Raw genomic sequence first — 23,774 nt, forward strand, 5'->3', positions numbered from 1 at the left:
AGATGCACTGGGTATTGCGTTGCCCTTGAATTCTCTCAGCTGTGCTGGGAGCTGCCTTGCAATTTCCATATTGTCCCTTAGGTAATTGTTCCAGGTGCTTGGATGCCATGGTGATGACTTCTGTCAAGACAGATAAGTAGGAATGCCTGCTGACTTAAAAACAGTGCAATATTCAGGCCTAGGAAAACTGCTCTTCTGTGGCAGCACTCAGACAACAGATGTTTTAAAATGCTCATTTTGGCCAGACATCTTGTGCAGCCTCCATCCTCTGAGGTTTTCAAGACCCAAGTAGATAAGACCCTGAGCAACCTGGTCTGATCTCACAGCTGACCCTGCTTTGATGAAAAGGTTGGATCACAGCCCTCTGGAGGAGCCTGAATAGTCATGATCCTACAAATGGACTGTTGCCCGTGCAGTCCCTCAAGGCTTGAACCTGATCAAGCCCTGTAGGGCCTCTGCAATTCCTGGCCCTAAGAGCAACACCTCTGCAAATATAATATATTTCCAAGGTGCATTTCAAACACCAATTAACCTTCAGCAGTTTTGTGAGCTGTTATCCCATACTGATGTTGTGGAAACCATGGAAAAGATTACCCCAGCTGAAAGTAGGCCCAGGTAGGCGTCTACGAGGGCAGAGATCAGGATTTGGTTATGCAGAAGGAGGAACTTTTTTTCCATCCCAATTTCCTTTCCTATTTTGCCCTATATTGATACCAGGATGTTTCAAAGGAAAGAGAAAGACTTTTTCCTGAACCCCAAGTAACCAACAACCACCTTGGAAGGACACTTGTGGAGTATACAAGAGACAAGACTAACATCTCTGGACCAATGAGGCATACCACAGACTTTTTGACTTTGGGGTTTTCTGGATCTGCCTAGTCCTTTTCTGGTGGTGACCAGACATTTCTACAAACTTGTTTGTGTCTCTTCCCCAAAAAACAATAGTCCCATTACAATTTTCCCTTGTTGTTAATCTGGCTTTTTTTCAGAAAAATACCTTTTATTAAATTCCATACCTCATTTAGATGGGCAACATCAACTCCTAATCATGAGCTGAGAGCATCAGAGAACATAGTCTCTTTCTTTTAAGGATTACATCGTTTGAACTGCGTGCCTGATGTAGATGGTAATCACAGCTCACTTGAACTAGCAACTGGTTATCAGTAAATGAAATCCAGACACCATAGTCTAGCAGATTTTGCATTCAGTTGAATTAACATCCCTTAAACTCAAGTCTCTTGCGCTATTTCTAGTTTCTAGCCTACAGACATTTAATGCTGTAATCACTTCCTCTAAGAGTAAAAACACAGAACATCCCTTTTCTAGATGGAGTGATTTTCCTATAATCAAAACAACACCCAAACAACTGCCCTCATCTTTCATGTGACTTTTTCTTCCCTTTTGAACATATTCCTTTGTGCAACTGCAATCTCTTAAAAGACAACCAGCCAACCAACCAACAGACAAAATAAAACCAAATAATCATCTAGTCACCCTTCTCCAGCATTTTGTTGATGCAGTTATTCTGTCTAGGTAGTAGATCAGATTCAGGATCTGCCTGTAGTGTTTTACATTAGAGTCACTGTCAGGTTTCATAAAGGATATTGTGAGCTACTACTAAATGTGCAATAAACGACATTTTTTTTTTCTTTTTCCTGATATTCAGACCTAGGAATGGCCAAGTGTGGTATAACAAAAAAAGGCTCACTAGCAGTAGAATCTTCTGGACTTCTCTAATATCATCCCTTGATAAAAGCAAACATTCAGCATGGTACCAAAGTGCAAAACAGTGGAGTAGTGACTACCTAAGGGACCTGCAATACTGTAAACATGGCAACAGTCATCAGTGCTGGTAAAGGAAGTATCAGGAGAGAGAATCAAATATTATTCATGGGGCTTTTCCCATTTCATGCCTTCATTAATATGTTCCATTAATGAGCCAGAGTTGGGAGACACCATTCATAGAGAAAAAGGCTGGGAAATAATATGGAAATGATGACTGAGTAAGAGGAATGGGATGAAATTCAATAGCTCCAACTGTGATGTTGTACAATTCTTCTGTATCCAAGGTTGTTATCATTGGGAAATGCCTGAGGAAGAGAAAGTTCTAGGCATATTACCTGAATGGATCATGAATCCAGTCTCCTAACATGATGAATCTGTGAGGAAAAGAATATGTTGTGCACCAAGAGAGGTGTTTTTAGTGTAGACAGTGGATTCTCATGAAGAAATGAAGAGAGGAAGGGAATGTAACTGTTCTGAATAGCTATATGGTCATAATACTTGTGTGGCTGGTTCGAAACACTGCCGTGGTTTTCCCTTAGAAATGCTGCCATTGAGAAGTTGAGCTACATGTTGTTGCAGAAGGCTCAATAGAACCAGTTGCTTGGGAAAAAGGAACAGATTTGCTCAGTGACTTACTATCCATTTTCGTTTTGGAGCATGCTCAGGAAACATTTCAAGATGAGCCTTGCAGAGTTTTGTGAAAATCCTTGTCCCACAGGAGAGAAGCAGTTTGGCTAAGCATCAGGTTCATTAACTTTTGGGTGACCTTTTCACGGTAGATACATGGCTGTTGCAGAAGCAGGTAATGAAATGCTAATAATTTTGCAAAACCCAGAAAACATTCCATAAATGTGGCTAGAGGCAACAATGCTAAATCTGAAGGAATAGGTGTCCTGCTTCTAACCTAGGGTTCAAAAATAAACCTGAATTTGAAGACAAATTGTACAAGATTATGAATATGATTTAAAGAGAACCAGTGCTTTTGGAGGTTTTGTTTTGTTCTTAGCATGGAGACTCAGTATTTTCATTGAACGGATGAATAATAAACGGATTAACCTGTCAGGGAAGCAAATGGCATACTATGCTCAAATTCTACAGCTATTTTGGGGAAGGTGACAAATGTGTGACTGAAGATTAGGTAGTTTTTCTTTTAACCCTTTTCTCCCTCTCCACAAAATGCCCCATTACTGTAAGCAGACAAGGCAAGACAGATGACTGCAGAACTGTGGGGGTTACTGTGGGTATGAATGTCGTTTTTTTTTAGGGGGAGCACTACTTGGTGGCCAGTGGGAGGTGGTATATGGGGTAACCTGAAATTCAGGAGCAGAAGAACAACACATGCAGTACTGTGGTGTGTCGGATTGTACCCTTCTTAGGAAGAGAGATTTCATATTTTTGGTAGGGCTTGCTAATAATTGAGGTTTCTAGCAATACACCCCAATGGATAGTTTTGTCCAAAATTTACAAATCAAAAAGAGTGTCTGTTAATTCTTATGACCAGCTATATGCAACAGTGCTGTCAGCAAATTTGTGTTTTCCATCTGAGTCCCAGTGAACCAGAAATCATTAAAATACATCAAATCTGTTACAAGGTGTATTTTTAGTGACGCTGTTTTTAAGCAGAATGGTTACTACAAGTTCAAGAACGGAGATGTCCAGCCTGCTTTTTGATTGCAATTGAATCATGAAAGGGCTGAAAAATTCCAGTGTGACTCATGAACATTTTTGTGTGCAGCTTCTTGGGAACTAAGGCAGAGAAATACATTTGTCATCCTCTAGTCTCATAGCAAGAAGTTTTGAAGAGCTATCTTCCATGAGTGAAATTCCGTCAAAGGCATTGTAAATAAGTGTGAAGTCTTTGTGGGTTTTAGACCGTCCTGTAGAATTCGGAGCTTTGCTCTAAAATTTGGTGAAGCGATACCCAGACCTTTGGAGATATATCTGTCTCTGTAAATCCCAAAGAATTATCATAATGAAAGCTTAGAGTGGTTTAGAATAAAAGCTTTGTTTACTTTTCCTGAGTATTTTTGTGGGGAAAATGGCTAAAATACATTACAGGTGTCATCTTTTGTGATCAGAGCATTTCTGGGTTTTATTTGTAACCTGAATTAATTTTACAATGGTTTATGTAGCAATAAGTGGTCCTCTATAACACTTCACCTGATGTGGTATTCTCCCAGGAACATTTTGGGTTGAATTGGTTACAAATTGTTAGCAGCCTTTTAAAGGGGAGTTTGCAGCTTCCACTATCTTCTTCACGAGCTTTTTTCTTCTTATAGTGAAGACTCATAAATTTTATAACCTCCTAATTCAGAGTTCTACATTGCCACCTCAGAATATTGAAAACAAACTGAACCACATGCAGCCCCTGTGTAAATGCCCTTAGCCACAATTTAAGTGACTTGAAATTTCTTGGTGAAGTACAGCAAGGGCAAGTCTATATAGATAAATTCAATAAAACTGGGACTCTCTGCCCTCACAAGTGGGTCGTATGGCAATGTTTGTACCTCGGACATTGATTACAGTGCTCCAAGCTTTGTCAGGATGCTCTGTACCTCAGACCTATAGCATGCTCATGCAGTTCAAAGCTTTCCCAGTGAATTTCAGGGACTGTAAGGTAAAGTGGGCCAAACATTTACTTTGGGTTGTGTTTGTACTGTGTGTTAAGCCTCGATTTGAGCCCAGGGCACTGCTCTAGCAGCAGTGCTGGAGCACAGTTATTGCATCCTCAGAAACAGGTCTCATCTGTGAGGGAATAGGCATCTAACATCATGCAGACATACAGCATGATGGAAAACTAGTTCTCTATTGATTGTTGATGCACACTTACAGACTTGAAGTTTGTTGTTTGCTTGTGTTTTTTTTTTTTTTTTTTCTTCTTTGCACCAAAATCAAAACAAACAAACAACCACCCACCAAAAAAAACACATCACCACCACCAAAAAAAAACCAACAACAACACCTGCCCATACCAGAATTCTGCATTGCAGCTAAGGAAATTATTTCATGAAACTGAATTCTGAAAATGTTGAGCCATTTGCCTGATTAGACCCCATGGCAAAGATATGTTCTCTACTACAATGATATGTACAAGATTTTCAGCATCTTTTTTTACCACTTTGATTGTTTTATAAAATTTATGCCCAGTTACTACCAGAAAGAACTCCTTGAGAAATGTACATCATTAAACATCTTCCTTAAAAATTAAGAAAAAAGTTATAAGAGGAGATGTTGTAGTATAAGCATGTTTTATTAATGCTTTGTGATAATGTATCAAATGCTATTTTTGCAGGGTGGCAAATACTGTCTCCTTTGTTTTTAGGGTATACCTGAAGATGCTCACACATTGCTTAAGGTGCCAGAGCAGGGAAGTGCAATTGAATTAGGGGTAGATGAGTGACTGGAGAATAGAAACTCATTAAGTGCTGTGATGGCTGTCTTAATGGATAGCAGTTGGAGAAGACAGAAGAAAGTAGTGGGTAACTGAAAAAAAAAAAAATCCTATCTGGAAAAGGATCGTGGAGCTCTGCCTTATATAAAAGGTGGGAGCTTTTATGGGTCTTGAATTGCAGTGAAGAATAAGGGGAATATTCTTTTTACCATCCCATTACTCACTTTAGGAACAGAGAAGGTAAAGTTCATTTTCCTTTTGGAACTTGCCTCTTCACAGATGAGCATGGCTCCCTGCTTTGTTTCCATGCCCATTGATTCTCCTGCTCCATACTGCAGCCTAGTTGCCTGGCTGAAACTAGAATTAGTCCTCTAACCACAAATAATGCCAGAGAGAATGAGGTTTTGCAGTGTAGTAAACTTGCACAAGCAGTGCCAGATGGCTTTTACAGTCCGTTTTGGCCCATGAGCGTTTGCTCGTGTGAGTGTATGTGTGTATTTAAAAAAACAAAAACAAAATCTAGTAGCTGCTGGTAACTGGACCATCTGGTAGCTGTTCCATCCAGTATAATGTCATTTACTTTTTTTTTTTGCTTTTCAAGCAGGTCTGTTTTTAAATGGCTCATTTTAATCACCAGAAACCACATATGTGCCAGTCAGTTGTCTAGTAGTTCCCAGCGCTTGTCCCTCTATGCAGCCTCCTTCTGTCAGCTGGGGTTTTCCCCAAGATGCCACTCACACTGATATCAACTTTGTCTTTTCCCCTAGGCATCTTCCAATTTTGCATATGTGGCGCATTTTTTTTTCCAGCAGAAAACAGTGTCTGTCTATATTGTTTCCTCTTTGTAAGGAAGAAGTCCATTCCTTCCTACATGCTCGTATCTTTTACCAGCCATTGTTTGGTCTCACTAGCTCTGAGGATGAGATCTGATCTCACCTACACGAATGAACGCTTTAAAATATTTAAACAATGAAACCCAAGTTTCTTAAAGCGTTCCCCCTGTGCAGCTGAACTGGTGACAGAGCTGTGCGAGTCCCCAAAGCAGGTGCATGGAAAATCATGCCTAACTGCCTTCAGCAGTGGGGAAAAAACATTTCAGTGTAAGTGGATGAGGAGGAAAGCATAAATGGCCGTTGGCTAGGTAGTTTCTCTTGTATCACCCTTGAGCAAGTTGAGCACCTGAGGCTTCAGTAAATGAGATTATTTAACTCTTTGTGCTCTTACCTAGCAGATTTAAAAGGATTCAGGGTCATGCAGGGAACAGCTAAACTCAGAGTGCTTTCCTATCTAATCAAACGATTTTCTCTAGCTTCTTCACATCTCATAAATGCATTTAGTGTCCATAGATAGTCTTGCCACATGCCTGCTTTTGGTGGAAAAAAGCTTCCAAGATGGGGCTTCTACTGTAAGCACTTATGTTTGGCTTTCCCAGATATACGTAGGCAAAGGACCCACAAATTAGCTACCTGCTGTACATCTTCAAATGCCTTAGCTTATTCTCCTTACCTTTAAAATGCACAGCAGATTTCAGAGTCTGCTAATCCTTGGAAAAATACACTGCTGCAGGAAATTTTGTTAATATGGTGCAACATTATATGCATATATATTTTTTCCTTGTCATCTAGCCATAATTTTTACTAGCAAAGTACTGTGAAGGGCTTGTAAACAGGGCTGTACCTTTGGTACGCTCTCACCCTGCAGTATCTCTGCAGTCACGGCACAGGGCTGTGTGATGCAGAGGTTGTAATGCGCAGTGTTGCTCCTAAGATCTGCTCTCTTGATTTAACAACTCTGCATTACTAGCTCACCCATAGGCATCCGTGGGCTATATCTGCCACCCCAGTATAGCTTTCTCAAACTATGATTTCTAAAAGTAAACTGAATGGATGGTTGGTTGAAATAGAAAAACAAGAAAATGGAAGCCTTCATTTTTAGACAGTCTCTGTAGGATAGCAGGTAATAATAATCGGAAATTGATACTCTCCTAATATTTTCTCTATTGTAATATATATAGCTTCATATTACTATATTAAATGAGTTCTTTAGCTTAGTCAAGGGGTGAAACTGTATGCCGTTCTGACATTTATTCACATGAAATGCATTTCATAACACACATTTTTAATTCCTGCTTCCTCTCAAAAGCTGGCATGACTGTGTGTATTCTAGTATTGCAAGCAAAACTAAAATACATGGTTGCAGTTCCACCCTTTATTTTAAACCGTATAATATTGTATCTTTTCATGTGAAGGCAAAGTTCATGTTGAATGAATGCATGATTAGATAATTATAATGTGAAAAATGTATCCTAGGATGGAACTGTATGAAGTCAGTTTTATAAGCAGGATTCTCAGCAACAACCCTCACTGTCATTAAAGTACCATGGCATTACTATGAAACAGAAATGCTTTGTTTTCTTAGTACTCACAACATTGTCCAAGACAGTCAACTGTGATCAAGAAATTGGATTGGCAACGTATTGTATCTATCACTCTGTACCACTACTGAGGCTGAAAATTATAGCTGGTTGATTTATGAACAGCATTCACGGGTATTTTCACTTCTGAAAAATACTATAGCACTAAGTCTAAGAAAGATACACATAGGCTGGTGCATTTACTGGCATTTGGAAGAAATCTATGGGCACAGATCCATTGCTTTGTACGTGTGAGCTGTTGTCTAGCAATTACATATGTACATCCCTGTCATCAGAATTTAGTCTCAGTTTTAGAAGAGAAAATCAGTGGTATGAGAAACCACCAGTCTAAAAATGTGCTTCTACTCTTTTTGTGGTATTCATGAGCAAACTACCAGTGGTGTGTGGCCTTGATGTATTGTTAATAGCAGTCTCAACAGATGAAATCAAACTTTCAGCATCCACTCTGGTAGGGGGAACTTGAAAGAAAAAAAATGAGGTTCTTCACTATCTCTATTTGCAAAACATGAATATGTATAGAAAAAAAAAAAACACCACAAAAAACAAAGCAGTCAAATATAGATCTGAAAAACTCTCACTCACATAAGCTTACAGTTCTCAAAATAAATAAAAGATCCCAAAGTAATAATCATATAGGTATATGTCCACCAAATTTCTAGAACTTGGAGAAGAAAACAGCATTTGACTGATATATCTGTTACTTCTTTGGTGCTGATGGTTTCACTTATGTACAGTCAGTCCAGAATAAATGCAGCACCGTGTAGCAGGATGTTGTCTCTGAGAAATGGGTAGGAAGCATTATAGTGACACCAATTGCCAAAGAGGGATAACAAACTGTGTACCTTTTGGTCCTCCTTAAAAAGCAGCAAAGTGTGAGCCTGTATTGTGTGCAGTATTTAACAGCATAAGCCCCGAGGAGTATATCAAGGAGCTGCCAGTGTTCCCCATGGCACTCTTGTATAGTCCCTGAAGGATCAATTCTCTTTTCTGCCTTATTTAACTTACATTTGCAGCCATTGAGGCTGGTTAGACAACAGACAATAGATACTTCAAACAAGCTCTTGCATAGCAGCAAAGCAGTATATAATGATTTCTACCATCTCCAGTTATCCCGAGAACACTGCCTCAGCCTCAAAACCCTTTCCCTGTGAATCAGCTTTCATGCAGGCAGTGACACATGTAAACCTGCGTGGGAAGGCTTGGCACTCTGGATGCCCCAGCAAGCACAGAAAACAGCGTTCTGCCACAGCAACATGAACCCGCATGACCTATAGCTTTTCTCTTTCACAAACCAATCTGTAGAAATCCAAATAAAATTCAAGGCTTTGGACCTCCAGGCTTCTGATGGCTGGGATTCGTCTTGTACATGGTGTTAGCTAAGGCTTCGTGATAAAGGCTGTGCTCAAGGATTCTGTGTCTCTGGCATAACAGAACTTCCTACAGATAAAGGTTACATTTGACTGTGTTGGAAATAGAGATTTCTTGACAGCCTGTCTAAGATTAGACTGAACACCCACAGGAAATGAGGATAATCCCAAGCCTACTATCTTCCTCCTCTAGTACAAGTCTTTGTACTTGTCTAAGTGGCATAATAACATTTAGAGATGATGTATAAACTCCTACCAAAGCTGAACACTGAACACATACACATGTCCATGTATACAGTCCTTTAGGGGTTGGAGTGAGAGATCAAATGGTGTGTGACTGCCGCCTATCATGTCACCCAGGACACTTCTGCTTGGACCTCACCAGGAACAGCTGGAGCAATCCCAGCTCAGCCCAGCTGGAAGCAGGACTACGGGGGGTTAGCAAGGGACAATGTGAGTAATAGATGGCATAAAACACTCAGGTGAGCACTCAGGTGGGGTCTCATGAGAGCAGAGCAGAGGGGTAGAATCACCTCCCTTGACCTACTGGCCACACAGCTTTTGGTGCAGCCCAGGATACGGTCCCTTTGGCCCTCTGCATCTCCAGAGAAGAGCCGTCCTGCTTTCCTGTGCACCCTTCTCAGGGTGTGTTTCCCGGCAGAGCACACAGGAACACAGGATGTTGCTTGTATCAGCAAATGCATAAGAAGGACAATAAACTACTGAGGGAAATGTTAGAAAGCAGCACACATTACCTGCTCCTTGGAGCTGCCTCTGTGCAGCTCTTGGCACACCCCCCAGTGCAGTGGTGATTTCGCTGACAGCTATATTATTTTCTGTTTACAGGGGGGTTTCTATCATAATGCAGATCGGTAACCTGTTATGAGCCTTTGCATAGAAGAGGATTCACTTTCACATGATAAAAAAATGCTGGAACAATTTATAATATTTCTATAATGAGGTACCATTCTGTTCCACTTCCCGAGGCAGTTTGCAAGAGGCATACTATCAACTCTCTTCTGGGAAACCCCTACAGGTATTGGTTCAGGGGGTTGTGTAACCATTTTACACAGTCTTTTGAGATTTTTCACTGCTGAATCTCTCCTTGCAGCTTCATGAGGAGCAGGCTTTGCCCAGTTTATGCCTTGCTGCATTTTTTTTAATCAGTATAAAGAAATGAAAAAAAAAATGTAGCCCAAAAGAAATGTAAAAAGAAGCTTCCTTCATACCTTTGTATATAAAAAATATCATGCTTTAGAAATGTCTTAGTGTGAACCAAGCGAGAAAGTGTTGTTCTACCCCAGCGGTCACAGCCCTGTTTCATCCATTCAGTGGACAGTTAGAACAAGGGGAGCTGAAACCAAGCATTTCTTCCAGTGAATTACGAAGAATGTCTATTCTGAGCCAGCAAGCCATAAAAATGCGCAAAATGATATAAAAACCTATTAGAGGTAGCAAGAGATAATGACGATAATATCCATAATGTACTGTTTCTGCCACTTCATTCTGCATTAGAGGCTATTGTTGAGAGTGATCTGCCTCACCGGGTTCCTGCCCGTCCCGCTTCTTGCGTGGCTGCAAAAGCTTGCCTGGCTCCGTGTACCATTCACTGGCCAGACACAGTAAATCAGCACCGCTCCAGTGAACCCAAGATGGTACATGCTGTAGGTAGATGGTACAACCCTATTTTTTTCATACAGCATCTGGCAGACAAAGGTTCAAAGAGATTAAATGATAGTGGGTCCAGCCCAGGGGCAGGCCTGCATGGCTTCGTACTGGTTACATTCCCCAAAGAGGAAACATCCTCTTCAAGCTATAAAGGCAACATATGCAGCTATTTTGCTTGTTTCCCTACATGCTAGAACCAATTGCCTTCCTACTTGGATTGTTCCATAGGCAACATTTTCTAAGGGGCCCAGCTCCATAGCAGTTGGGCTTCTGCTTTTCTCCTGGGTGAATGCAGCACACACACAGTGATTATGGAAAATGAGAGAGATTTTTACATCTGTTGATGTGCTGAGGACAGCAATACTGTAACCCAGGTGTGTGTAGCACTTGTGCATAAAGTTCAATGCAGTGAGGATGGTGGATATAAGCAACAAAGCCAGAGTGTTACCTTTCTGTAGAGTCAATCCAATTTACAGAAATTTGCGCTTGTTCAGGATTAGCCACCACCACCATTACTGACAGAACTGACCAGGTACTTTGTCAAACTATCATTTTTCTGCCAAGGCCCTCCTGTTTACTGGGGAGCAGGCATCTCTGGGGAGGAGGAGACCATAGAGTCCAAAGGTGCCACCAGACTGACAGCTCTGAAATGGACCTGACCTGGAGAAGAGGCTCACCAAGGAGTCATCCAGCCTCCAAATAAGCAAGATAGGCAGAGATAAGGTGAAGAGTCTCCCACTGCTGCCCAACTTTCCTCAAAAGGCAAACTTTGGTAGTAACAGAAGAATCTTGAAACTCACTATTTCTCTTGGCTCACTCCTGTAGGAGTTTCATATCAGGCAAGGGTTAGGTAAAAGACTGTTAGGACAGTGTTTCAGTGGTATGGACATGGAGGTTATCTAAGACCAGGAGCTCAGTGACAGGGCTGTACCTGGTAAATGGGCTGGATGAGGGAGCTGAACAAATACTTTTGTTCTCTAAGAGGCCATGAAGGTCCCAACACTCTTTACTAAGATAAATTGGTTAGCTAAACTGGCATTACAGAAGAGAGCTCTGGGAGAATATTTTGTATTTGCTTAGATTAGTTGGTTTTCAGCCCATATTTCATCATTTGTTGTATGTTAGACATCTATTAAGTTTATCTTATATTTTTATAAAGCAAAACATATTAGTTAAATTCCCATTTTACAATAGAGTAGCTATTCTAGTACATTTTGAAGTTTTTTCTTTAGCAAGTATTTACAAGTGAACATACACCTTTTGATGGTGCACATCTCCTCTCTAACCTACCTTATATAATGCAGATAGCTCCATGCTTAACCTCATAAACAAGAAACTTGAGACAAGTGCAGAAACAGCAAGAGCTCTTTGTGATCCTCAGTGAAGTCTATAATATGCAAAATACCATTCATTTTGTGAAGAATTCTCAAAATGTTAGGTTAGCATAGTGTTAAAGACTTAATCCTGGCAACAAAGCACTAACAAAGGTAGCAACACTGTAATATTAAATGCCACTGTTTTCATGCTATGAATCTGAAGGCAGCATTTGCTTGCTCCTAGTTCTGACATAGGTTCATATAACTGTTCTGAAAAGTAATGACATTTAAGACCAAAGTTTTAGGAAAAGGAAAGGGGGTAAAACAGAATGGTAAGGAAGGTTCTTTGCTTCTTTTCATTTCTAATTTGGCCAAATCTAGTAAAAAAAAAAAAAAAAAAAAGAGACAACTATGATGAGCTTTCTTCTTAATTAAGTTCCCATGAAGTAAAATTTGAGTGAAAATGAATTAGGAACTTGAATTAAGAAAGATAAATATGTTGAATATGTTGTAACAAAAATATACTGAAATTTGAGGAGCAATTTGGAAGTTGGGAAATATTTACAGTTGTAATGGCACTTTCACACATTCCTGTACATCTCTATTTTTAACATTGTAACATAGCTATTTTAAGTGCTGCATTTGTGTAGAAGGTACTGTAGTATACTAAATTAAAAGACAAAGTAATCATACATGTCATCATAATCAAACATGTATTTGCCATTAGCATGAGTTCAGTCTGAAAGATGAGGACAGATTTGCTCAAGGTTTATTCAGGTGCTATTTGGGGGCATTGTTTCATAATTGCCATTAAAAGTATCATGAAGTTATGTATCATTAAATTCTGGATTCATGTCTCCTAATTATCTGCCTGAAAGGGTTCTCACGCAGGCTATTAATCCAGTCTGCATTTATGTTACGATATATAAACTGCAATACACTCTGCAGTCCCGATCCTCAGATGTCTCCCCTAGCTGCAGCCCAAGTGCATCTCCAGGTGAAGCTTTTTTGCTGTCCCTCTGTGTGCTCTGGCTGCTTCTGCAGGACAACCTGAGCCCATGGGCTAGGAGAGAGCCCCAGGTGCCTCAGCACTTCCCAGAGGCTGTTCTGCAGTACAGACATACCCCAAATCACTCAGAGAAGGAGACGATGAGTTGTCTGATGCTGCCTGCATGGGATAAGTCGTCCCCTGGAAGCATCTCTCTCCTTGTGTTGACAGCATCCTCTTGAACAGGTGCTTAACCTTCAGGCAGCTGAAATTAGGCAAGGAGAAATCCAACCTCACTGACTAACTGTGTCTTTTTAGTGGCCCACCGAGAGAATAAAAGAGACAAATGTGAAGCTCTGTGACTCTGCTGAGATTTTGCCGTTGACTTTTATTGCTTGTGGATCACCTCTGAGGATCCTGGAGTGGGCTGCTGGGGGTCCTGCTCTGAGCAATGGCTGCTGTAAGTGGCAGGGATCTGAGCGTGCTTTCCTTGACAGCCCGCGTGAATGATCCGATCGGTACACATTGTGCTCTGCTTGGGGTGTGCATGACCTTGTCAGGCTTCACAGGGGGAGACAAGGGAGCACAATGTGCTGGTCCTGATGGGAATCAGGCATCCACTCAGTGCTGAGCTCTTCATTTGTGAACATGGTTTTATTATTATTTTATTTTATTTTGTTTTATTTTATTTTATTTTATTTTATTTTATTTTATTTATTTTTTGCCTAGAAGCAAAATATTGCATGCCTTGGGGACTTCATTCTCAGCAGTTGAAATGCCTCAGGACTAGATAATAGCTTTGAAAGTCTGTTTTGGGTGTACACAGCTCTCGGGGGATGCAGCTCTCAGCTGCATGCTGGGAAGCTCCTCAATGGGCAGTTATTCTCCATCTCCTGTGTGTCTGCCCTGCTCCTGTGTGACACCTCACAGTGCTATCTTCTCACAGATCAGGCATGTAGAAGCTTGTTGGAGTCCTTATAATAACCTCTTTATACGTTTTGTCACCTGAAAATGAATACTGACACTGCTTTTTACTGAGTACAATCTGAGGCAATAAATCAAGTGCACTGTCACACACACCGACCCTCTTGGTTTTGTCACTGTCTGCCATCTAATTCAGCTCAGATGGGATATTATTTCTGCTTTTAGACCAAGTACAGCAATTAGGTGCTTGCTACATTGGTAATATTTTAAGACAATAGCTGTTACTGTGGAAAAATATTTTCCAGCATGTTCAATGCACAACATTTAGAGTGGTGAGTAGCTAGCAGACAGAAAATATGATGTTTTATCACAGGAGAGGCTAGCTACTAAAGGAAGTGCAGGCACAAATCGGCCTCTAAAAATACTGTTGGTTAAAGAGGATGATCTGGGAAAATGCGGATGTTAGAAATGCCCTTAGGTGCTGTCCTGCTGGCTAAAGGCACTCCAAAAATAAAATCCTGGCATGAGTGATGTGTCAGGAGCTCCTGGTACTCTGTTGCTCCGTGCTGTTCTGCTGGAAAACATGGCAATTTAATGCCCCAGTGTCTTCAGCTATTTTTGGCACAATCCTACAGCAGTGGGAGCCCACGCTGTTTCCTTTGGTGTGGCACTGGAGAGCTACAGTGTTTGCCAGCCTGAAACGTCCTGCGGAAGGGAGGCAACAGCTGAAGGAAAGTGAAGTCTGAGTGTATGTGTTGTCTTTGTCTAGCTGAATCACGGGCTGGATGTGGCAGTGTATCTATTACAGGCCGGCTGCTCCTTTCATGTCTTCTGCTTTATCAAACATCTGTGGAACAAGATTAGTATTTTTGGCTGCTCTTATTTTATTTTTGAAGAAACGAATCCTTTCAACACAATTTCTCATAGAATCACGTTGCCTAATTTCCCATGTTTGAAGTGACCTTTTTCTCTGCTTCTCTCTAAATGAAATTACTGCAAATTCATTATTCATAGTGTCAAGGCAGAGACCCAGTTGTAGAAAGTCCTGGGGTTTCTTTCTCTGCAAGTCTTTTGAAATCCTCAGATTTAGCTTAAATATACCAATATCTTATGATAGTGTCAGCAATGTAGTTCTAGAAAAGTATGGTGTAGGATGACCTGAGAAGATTGGGTATGCTATCCGTTACGGAAATAGATTTGTGACTAAGGTGATACTTCTTTCCTCTGCCTTGGCGAGTTGCTGATTAAAGTCTCTGGAAGCTTTAAATGTTAGATAATCAACAAACACGGAAATACTTGGCCATAAAACACTTCTGGCTTGCTGGCATGCATGTAGTTTTTGCAATGATCACCTTGTTGCCAAATGTACTTCTAGAGGCTAATGCTTGCTTGTTCTGTAATTGTGAAGATCCAAATAGTGATTACAGATGATGAATTATCATACCTTTAATCTAGATATAGATGTATTAATATTCTCTATGTGACAGTTTAAAACAAATGTATTCAAAGCTGCTTGTTTCATACTGTGCACTGATGAAGAAAAGAAAATCTCAAAAGTTTCAGGATTGAGCTCAGGAGTTTGGTTCAAACAAACAGCCACAGTCTTTGGATGAGTAATAGGCAAGCTTGTTTTCTAATTTGTTTTAATCTCATTGGAAATATTGGCCATGCGAAGTTTTGACGCAGACTAGAGTGTCATTTCCATTATTCGGATAAGATGTTGTGATAAATGGAGAGAAACCAAATCTCCCAGCCTTTTAGAAATGAAAGCTGTATTCTGATGTCAAATCTACAGCATTCTAAACTGTATATGTGTATATATGCATGTATACATTTGCTAGGAGAGGAAAAAATGCTTTTCTTGGAACATTTTGATGAAAAGTGAAAGAAATTCCTCCAGATTTTTGTCCCTCACAAAAGAAAATGTGTCTTTATTCATTTTTGCAATTATGAAGTTAAGACTGTCTCATTTGTGATTGCATGTTTAGGCTGTATGTTTTGGCTGTCAGAATTACTGAGGTTTTTGTTCACTTGCTAAGCCATAATTATAGTCATAAAAAAAGTCTCTGTGTCTCGGGCTAAGTCAGGTTTCCCACATCCTGGGTGAGGGTTCTCACCCTGAGTTAGCTGAAGAAGGGGCACTGGGACTGCAGTGGACACTTCAGAAGTCCAGAGGTGTGATTTTCCTGTCCAGAAGGTCTGGGCCAGTTTTGCAAATATACAGCAGTAATTGAAACCATTTTTGATTGTGAATTCAATACTAGCTTGAACTTTTCCTTAGTTCTGTAACATGCATATAAGTGAAGGTAATAGGTAATAGGATCTTTGCATTTTGTAACAGAACGACAAAACTGATATTTTCTCTTCCTTGCTTATCATGGTGGGTCTATGATAACTGTCACTCTTCTCACTCGTAACATACACAAAGCCAGTAATATTATAATACAAAAAGTTAAAACTGTTGTTGTGTGCCAAGGAAATGACTGCTCATTTTTAATAAGCCATCTGCTTCATTTAGAAATTGGCTGTTTATAAATTTCCTTTAGTCAGTAAAATATTGGCTTATTCTAGTAATGTTGAGAAAAACCCACCGGATCCAGCTAATAAACTTTATTTTCTTTCCACTGTGGAAAAAAAAAAAATCACAGGTGAAAAAATATTACAGAGTGAGGTATCACATTAAATATTTGTTGCCAGGTGAGGCGGATGGAGGTGGGAGGAAGTGGGTGAGGAAGGGAGGGTAGTACTTGTTCACCCCATGGATAAAACTTTCCCTTTACTGGTGGGAAGTTGCCACGGTTGGGAAAAGTAACAGAAAAAGGAAGGGAAGGGAATAGGAATATAAGTGATTATAGCAATGGTCTGCATTTCCCGTGGTACCTCAAGGGGTGATCCAGTGCACGGCGTAGTCATCAGTGAGATTTAAAACAAGTTGATGCTTTTTAAAATAGGCCTCAGTACTGAAATTGCTATAAAAGTTTATTGCTTTAATGCCATTTCTGAAGGCAGGGAAGACGCAGAAGAAGGTCATATTTCAGCAGCTAACAGCTGAGTTTTCATGCGAGTTTTGCTTGAGAAATTATACTGATGGGGTGTTTGGGAGGACGGCAGCACAAACGAGAGAGCACACACTAGGCAAAACAGGAATATTATTTAAAGGGCAGGACAGAAAGGGCTAGGCAGTGAAGAGAGGCAGCAGAGAAGATGCCGTGGCACGAATGTGAAGCGCCATGATGTGAGGAGCTGTGAACAGATTGAACTCCTTATCAAAGGGAAAGTTGAGCGATGGCTTGGAGTAGGGGTGCTTAATGCATAACAAAACTGCAGCTCGGCTCTTCAGCAAGAGTCTTGCTGGGGATTTTTCAATCTTGCTGAGAAAGGCATAACAAGATGGCTGCAAATTGAAGTTAGATAAAATGAATCCTGAAAGAAGATGCAGTTTCTTAGCAGGGAGAAAAGGAATAATTTATCAAGGAATGTGGTAAATTCAGCATCTCTTGATGTGTTTATGGCAAAAAGTAAAGCACATTTTTTAGAAGAATATTTAATCAAGCACTCAGAAGAAGTTATACAACTTGCTTGTGCAAGGGGTTATGCTGGGTGGTTATGATTATTTTTTCTTGGCTTTGGAGACGGTGAATATATGAAGTTCCCCATTTATTTTCTTCCATAGAAAGAGAATAAAAAACTCCGCATTGTCCCAGCATATTCATTGCTACTGCTGTTCTACATTAAGAAATGCCTATAACCAAATCTCATTACTTAGAATTTCTGACAGTTGCCTGCAGTGGTCAGAGTTTATTCCCTAACTGCAGCAATTTGCCTGGAAATATTCTGTTCTGGGGCTGGGTGGGAGTGAGAAGTATTTTCTCTCAGAAGTTGAAATCCTTCTCAGTGGTTGCTTTGTGCATCCTTTCCACACACTCTGTCTCTGCCTGACAGCCACTTTAGGGGGCAGAAAGGAGGTCCTGCCTTCTGGAGAGTTGTGGTGCACCACTGTGGCTCTTCATGCACCATGCATTGCTGTTCATGGCTGGTCCCCTCCTGTACGAGCTCCTGGGTGCACCCTGAATCTTCATCCCCAGACATGAACATGGTACATGCCTGGAGCCACCTTGGAGCAGCCTTACCCCATGCTAGGAGGGTTTCCATGCTCCCTGCTAGGGAAGTACACTTCAGAAGTGCAGGTGGCCCATGCCCTGATCCCAGCTCCTCATGGCCACTGGTGGTCTCCTGCACCCCCTGGTGATGCACAGTCATGGATTGCGATCTCAGTAGGACACCCAAGGGGATATCTGCAGATTTGTGTTGTGGTTCGGCTGTTTTCTCCCACCATTGATAATACAAATGGTGCTGGTATCTTCTGCCCACCCTTTGCCAGTCATACACTGCCCTTGCAGGGCTGCAGGAGAATGAGGCCACCCCAATGGGGCACAACAGCTGTCTTCCACTTAGGGTGACTGAAGGTATGGGGCAAAGCACAATAAGTAAAATGCTACAGCTTTTTGACATAGGAAAGCAAATTAAAAAATCTGTTTTGTCTGCATTGGCCACAACTCTTTGAAGTGACAAGAAAGTTATAACCTTATTAGAGGTGTAGCAAGCACGTAATGGAATACAGAACTCCAGTTCTTCTATAAAATTACTTAAAATGCCAAAAAACATATAGAAAGTAGATTAAGCTGTTAACTGCTGTAGGTTTTTGAAATAATTTCAATAGAATCCTATTGTTTTCATTCTCCTATACTGGAATTTTCCCTAAAGAAACAGGCATTTTATCACAATGTTTGCCTTACACTATAAAAAATTGCAGTTTTAATGTACCCAATTACTTTTGTTATTAAGAAAGTCAGAAAGCAACATGATTGAGATGTTAGAAATTCTGATTTTACTATTCAAACAATTTCATTTAGTTAGCAGAAAAATCTGGATCCAAATTTTACTGGCAGCCAGTACACTTGTAATTGGGTTAAAAATAAACAGGGAATTGGTTTGAGAAAAATAAGAACAGAATCATTTACTTGCGTCTCTGTACATTTTGTGCTGTAATACCTTCAGATTTGAAGGCTTATTTATTTGTTTATTTTAAGGAGCCTTTGAAAAAGCTCCTACATTAGGTAATACTTGTACTGTTCTAGTGTAGATAAAGTGGGAAATGGAGTTTAAAATTTCCTTACTGCAGTACTTTGGAAAGCAAAAAGTCAGGCAGCACCAAAAACAAGATTTTGAATACTACCTTAACTTAGAGGTCCAATTGTTACAGATACACTCATATAAATACTTTCCACAATTCAATTGATTTCCTTGTTGAATATAGATCTTAATAAATCATGTACGTTGCTGTAGTCCATCAAGTGAGATACACGATGGGGCCAATTTAATGTTCTCATTGGAGCACTGGGTGGAATTTTGGCCCCACTGCAGTCAATGGGAGTTGTGCCACTGGCTTCAGCAGGTCCAGGTTTTTCACGTCAGTTTTGAATGTGCGTGACTGGTGTGCTTGATTTTCAACCTTAATGTTTGGTTTTGCACTTACATTGGAAAAGAACATTTTAAATACTATCAGGAAGGAAGCCAATGCGTGTTCTTAAACCTTTGGTATTATTTCCTTTGGAAGAGCTAGACAGAGAATAATATATATTTTTTTCTTTATCTGATGGCAATACACTGTGCTGAAATGAAAAGCATTTCAACCTGAATTCAATTTTATGTTTTCATATGTGTATTTGTGAGCATGTGCATACTACTGGTGTTATTTCTGATAGACTTAAAATACAGTTAAATGTGCCCATATTTGTGGGTATTATTATGTGTGACAGGCATGATAGGATACTTCTTTGTAAACATTTGCCCATTAGAAATTGAAGGCTGGAAAGAAAATCTCTCACTTCTTCAGTTCCTATTTGGTATCTGGAAATTCACAGCAGATTGCCCCAGTTCTCCTCTCATTTGCACCATTCTGACTTTGTTAGTTCAGATCACAGCAAAGCCTGATTATACAGCTATGAAAGCATGATCAGGACCAGCATTTTGGCAGCTAGTTCTGACTATGAAAACAAGAGCTCAGTGCAAAGGAGTAGTTTGTGGCTCTGATAAAAACTGTGGGATTTATTTTTATTTATTTATTTATTTTTTTTTTGCTTCACTGGAATCAGGATGTCATCAAAATGAGCTGAGGTTCTTCCATAGTAAGCTTGGTATGCTTTCTTGTAACCAGTGATTGATGGGGTATCACAGAGAAACAGAAAATGAAAAAAGACATCTCTTGCCAGTTATAGAGCAATCTGATGTACTTAGTGTTTGCAACCTTTGCAAAAGTGGGTTTTGTTTGTGTGATTTTTCACTGCTACTGCAACTTCTGTGAGGGAAAAGTGGTGAAATCTGTGCCCAGCGTACCGTAGGCAAAGACCTGATCTGACAAAATAGAAGAGCAGATTTAATTTCCATTTTGTGTGAGAGACATTTAGCATCTTTGCTAAGCTGTAATATGGCACTGTGCTGAAATCCATAAATGCATAACTTTCCTAAACTGCAAATTTATTTATACTGAATTTGCTAGGTTTCCATAAAATTGCTGTAGAAGCTTTGTGGCACTGGAACTCTACATAAATGCAATTTGCAGGTTTGTCACTTTTTCAGCTATATTTTCCATCCTTCTCATCTTTGTGTTATGGAGAGATACTGACTTTATGGAATCACTGCAGAAAGTTATAAATGATGTATGAAATGAGAAATCCCTGCTCAGAGCACAGAGCTTAATCTATGCTATTTGCTGTGAAAGTCAGCTCAACTGCAAGCAGAAAAGCTCACCCAATCCAGAAGCTACAGACTAAGGAAACCAAAGCCTACTCTAAGTATTTTTTTTCCACTTTGTACCTGGGATAAGCCAGGGCATGGTGTTGTAGGGGAGGGTAGGCATGCGAAGCTCGGTGCCCAGCAGAGGTGCGTGGGGGGTTGAGTGAGAAACTTCTGCGCCTGCACTTCAGTGAGAAGGAGGGGGGAGATACTTCACTGCTGCAGTGAGCTTAATTCCTCCCACACATGGCCATCCTACTCAAGCCAGGTACTTTTGCAGTTGCCTGCAGTGGGAGTGGGGCTATGCTTTGTGGTGTAAATCCATTCCTGCAGCTTTCTGTGGCAGAGCTTTACCCAGGTGGGGGAAAACCTGATCTTGGCTGAAAGTCACTGCATGGCCACTGCTGAAACTACTATATATACTTGTTTGTGTGCATATATATATACACACACTATACTTTAGTGTAAAAGCCCCCAGGATCCAGCCCCTTGGGAAAGTAGGTGCTAGAAGATCAAAAAATGTAAATTTGAAAAGATTCAATGATCTCCCCCTCCTCAGATAGATTTTTTTTTTTTTCAAGCTATATTTTTGGTCTGTGTCAGGGAGATTTCTGCTAATGAGTTGTCTTTCCACAGGAGAAGCTTCCCATTGCTCCTGCTGGGCTGCCGGTGACTGCAGAGCCCTCCTTGCAGGTACTGTGCAGCACGGTGCAGCCCCAGCTCCTGCAGAATGAAGTGTTTAAATGTGTGCAGAGGGTCAGCTCAGAAGGACCAGAATTTATTTACAGGACGGTTGGCCTGCAGTCTAGCACACAGAGCTACTGCTTGTATCCTCCGTAAAATAGATGACTTGGCACTTGGTGAGTGCTACGGGTATTGCTAAAGAGGTGTTTCTTGGCTCATCCATCTCTTGCAAGGTGCAGAGTAGCTGTGGCAGCTATATAAAGAGTTTGGGGAAAAATAGAGACACATGAGTAATGGAGTAGTAAAACCCAGTTCAGCTCCTTGGCACTTGCAAACTCACAGCCAAGTCCTGCAGCCTTAACTTAGGGAAAAAAAACATCTGGAGAAATCAAAGGGAGCTTTATCTTGGAGAGACTCTCAACTGGTCTGCCTGCTTTTGCCAGGGGTAGGTGTTGAGCAGTGAAGTTGCCTGTTCTTAGTTACATGGGTTGTGACTCAGAGCAAGTATCTCCTCTTAGCATTATAACTTGTACAAAATTAATCAGAAGCTTAAACAATTGTAACAGCTAGAAAAATCTGCCATATTATTAGGAACAGCTTCTAAAATGCTAAAAAATAATATAATCAACCACTAAAGAACATCTTGGGGAACTGAAGGGGTTTATAAATAATCATTAGAATAAACTGCTCCCTGCCGTGAGGCACATCTCTTATTATGTCTGTTGTGTCCCTTCCAGCTTTCTCAGTGCATCATCAAGCATGGATTAAGGTCAAATAAATTTAGGATGAATGAACACAACAATCTTGACTAAGTTTCCAGAAATGTGAAGGACATGATCCTGTGAGGAAGCAAGCGCAATGCTTTTAATTTCAGTAAAATACTCAGATTTCAGCACTGCTTCAGTAGGCAGTATCTCAGAATAAAAGTATTGACAACATCAATCTGTCAATAAATACACACATATTAAATTTAGGATAATTTGTATACTTATGCAAATATAATGAGGATTAATCACTGTAGAAGCCAATATGCTTCCTTCCTATTTTTAATGTACTTTACCCTTTATACAACATTCACGTTTAAAATTGTATCAGTTGCACCAGGACTGAGGACACACCAGATTCAAGCAAGCATCGTGGTTCATGTTCTTATTCTTGACTTTTTTCCTAAAACAAGTTAGACTCCTAGACCAACCTTGTTTGTTTGTTTCCAGTATGATGTGGTTCATGCATCGTTTACAGCAGTGACGCTAGTGCCTCCTCTAGCTTTTAGCTTAAACAGTTCTTCCCTCTTTATGCTTAGACATGTTTCTCCAAAGCAGCCGATCTCCAGTCACTGTTTTGTAAAGGCCAGGCTTTTTATTCTCTTACAGTAGAAGAGGCTCTCTCTTCCCCAGGTGGGGTGTGGTGGAGGCAGAGGAGAAGACCAACAGGCACCAGAGCTCCAACAGCACAAGAGCTGAAGGAGGGAGAGCAGAGGGTTGGAACTGTTTCCATCATAGTCCCATCTCTCTGCATTGAAACAGGATAAAAGAACCCGATAGACACGTGGAGGGGAGAAGGGTGGCCTAACGTGAAGAATGAAACCTGATCAGAAGACATAAAAGAGTTTTGTGCAAAAGGTGCTGGTGGGAGCCTCTGCAAAGCTAGGCAGTGAGAAAATGAAGTGTTAGCGAGGGAAAGAGAAGTGAATGTGAGCAGAGCAAGGTGCCAGCTGCAAGCAGGAAAAAAAAATAAAAAATCATTGCAGTAACTGCAGTAAGGAAGAATGCAATTTCCCCAAAGAACAAGCCTTCAAAAAGTTCCCTGGGCTTCCTTAGCATGGGCAGAGGGGCCCTTCTGATGGCGGCACACTCTCTTGCTGAGATGAAATCAGAGGCTCCCCCAAGGAAGCTGGTTATTACTTGCAGCCTGTCTCTGTTCTACAGTGGTGTGCTGAATGCATTCTCCATTCTATGCTGTTTTTCAGACTTCTGTGCTTTATCTACCAGGCTTTTGTTGACCTCCTACATGTTTGCCTTATGCTCTGGTTTCTCAGCAAATCTTATTTCTTGATGTAGCTGTTTTTTTTTTGGATTTGTTTTATTTTTGAGAATAGAGTCTCTATGTTTTTATAGCCCAACACACCAATCTTACGTTTTATAATGGGTACCGCATTGAACAGTTGTTAGCTGTAGATGTTCTTGTCAGTTTGGCAAGTTGCAATAATTTTTTCTTCATTTTCCTTCTAGTAGCCAGAGTGATTAAAGTGTGCAGGTAAAATCTATCCCATGCTATGGGTAAAGACCAATAATGTTTCCAGCGTTTGTTTGGATTTTTTTATTTTATTTTTTTTTAACATTAGACAATTCTGCTTTATCATTTCAAGCACAGGAAGGGAACTGATTTCAACAAAAGCAGAAAAGGATTTATAGCATGTTCT

General features: G+C 40.5%; 1 long non-coding RNA gene across 2 annotated transcripts in view; it reads left to right on the forward strand.

The window, feature by feature from the left end:
- The window catches only part of LOC137855616 (uncharacterized), a 31,477-nt gene that overhangs the window by 1,503 nt on the left and 6,200 nt on the right, over positions 1–23,774 (forward strand). The window contains exon 1 of one of the 2 annotated variants that reach the window (XR_011095850.1): positions 2,961–3,026. The exons of the other annotated variant lie outside the window; for it this stretch is intronic. This is a non-coding gene — a long non-coding RNA (uncharacterized lncRNA). Of the gene's footprint in view, positions 1–2,960; positions 3,027–23,774 lie in introns of those variants that run through there. 2 annotated transcript variants of the gene reach the window in all.

This window comes from Anas acuta, chromosome 4, assembly GCF_963932015.1.
Source record: "Anas acuta chromosome 4, bAnaAcu1.1, whole genome shotgun sequence".
Classification (NCBI taxonomy): domain Eukaryota; kingdom Metazoa; phylum Chordata; class Aves; order Anseriformes; family Anatidae; genus Anas; species Anas acuta.